The following is a 1,617-nucleotide window of genomic DNA, read 5'->3' as shown; positions in this document are numbered from 1 at the left end:
CTATTTTCGAAGTGCCTGACCGTTTTGAGTAAGACAGCTCGCGGTATATTTGCGCAAGCTACTCTTATTCTCTGTATCATATCTTCTCTAGTTGTAGGCGCATGCTCATAAACCACATTTTTAATATACCCCCATAAATAAAAATCAGGTGAAGTCAGATCAGGTGATCGTGGAGGCCATGCGATGGCCCCTCGTCGCCCAAACCATCTGCCATTGTATTCTCGATGTAGATAAGCTCTCACTATTGCCGCATAATGAGGTGGCGCCCCGTCCATTTGTATCCACATCCTTTGACGTGTATAAAAATCAACGTCTTCAAGCAATTGTGGTAAATGATCCGTGAGGAGTTCCAAAAAATTTACACTATTAACATTTCCTTCAAAAAAAATAAGGACCAATCAAGAAATCATTTATAATACCACACCAAACATTCACATTCCAGCGATGTTGATTATCTTCTTGTCTATGCCAATGTGGGTTAACATCCGACCAATAATGGCAATTATGTTTATTCAATTCACCATTATTTTTGAACGTCGATTCATCAGAGAACATAACATAATAGAAGAAATTCGGATCAGCTCGGATCATCTGTTGTGCCCATTGATAAAATTGTACACGCAACGGCATATCTGCTTGAGTAAGAGCTTGTGTTAACGTGATATGGTAAGGACGGTACTTCATTTTCTTCAAAATTCTTAAGATCGTTGTTCTTGGGATACCAATTTCTCTAGCCATAATACGACTACTTGTATGAGGATTAAGATGAATGAATGCCAAGGTAACGTGCACACGCACATTATCTTCATCATACTCATGATGTGCTCATTGACGTCCTAAACGGCCTTGGCGAGCTCTTAGTTCGAGGTCCCGGATTGTAGTATGATTCGGATGTTGCTCTCTTTCGGGGTAACAATTCCGGTAAACTCGCGAAGCTTCATGATAATTTAGTTGACATTCTCCGAGAACAAGGAGAATATCAACAATCTCTGAGGGACGATAATTAGCCATGGGTATTGTCGGCAGACGTAAGCCTCTGATTGTGAGTAATAAAGTTTGATACTCCCATCAACAGTGGAAGAGATTTCCATAATCAATTGATTCCTAAATATTCAATTGTATCTACAGACTATTAATTCCTATTAATTTCTATTAATAATAATCGGCCCATATAGACGATTACTACAAATCCTATTCGCAGAAGTACAAACCTGATTGATTCCTTGATTGTTATTGATGTTGTACTCATCTCAAATAGTCTATTTTTAAAATAATATACCCTCTATTGTTTCCAAAGAAAATATCAACCAGATCTTACCTTCACTGGTTGGATCATATCCAGATCTTGCCTTGACCGGTTGGATCATGTCCAATTCTTGCCTTCACTGGTTGGATCATGTCCAGATCTTGCCCTGACCGGTTGGATCATGTCCAATTCTTGCCTTCACTGGTTAGATCACGTCCAGATCTTGCCTTGACCGGTTGGATCATGTCCAATTCTTGCCTTGACTAGTTGAATCGTGTAAGATAAGACGGAAAGTGAATACTTTACGAGATATTTTGAATTTTTTCATATTGCAACTTTGGAGCTTTATACCTCGAAAAGTACTTAATGAA

Source organism: Odontomachus brunneus, unplaced genomic scaffold, assembly GCF_010583005.1.
Source record: "Odontomachus brunneus isolate Ranch 3 - 2012 unplaced genomic scaffold, Obru_v1 Obru_scaffold_168, whole genome shotgun sequence".
Taxonomy (NCBI): Eukaryota; Metazoa; Arthropoda; class Insecta; order Hymenoptera; family Formicidae; genus Odontomachus; species Odontomachus brunneus.
The sequence above is the reverse complement of the archived record's forward strand: the minus strand, read 5'-3'. Positions refer to the sequence as shown.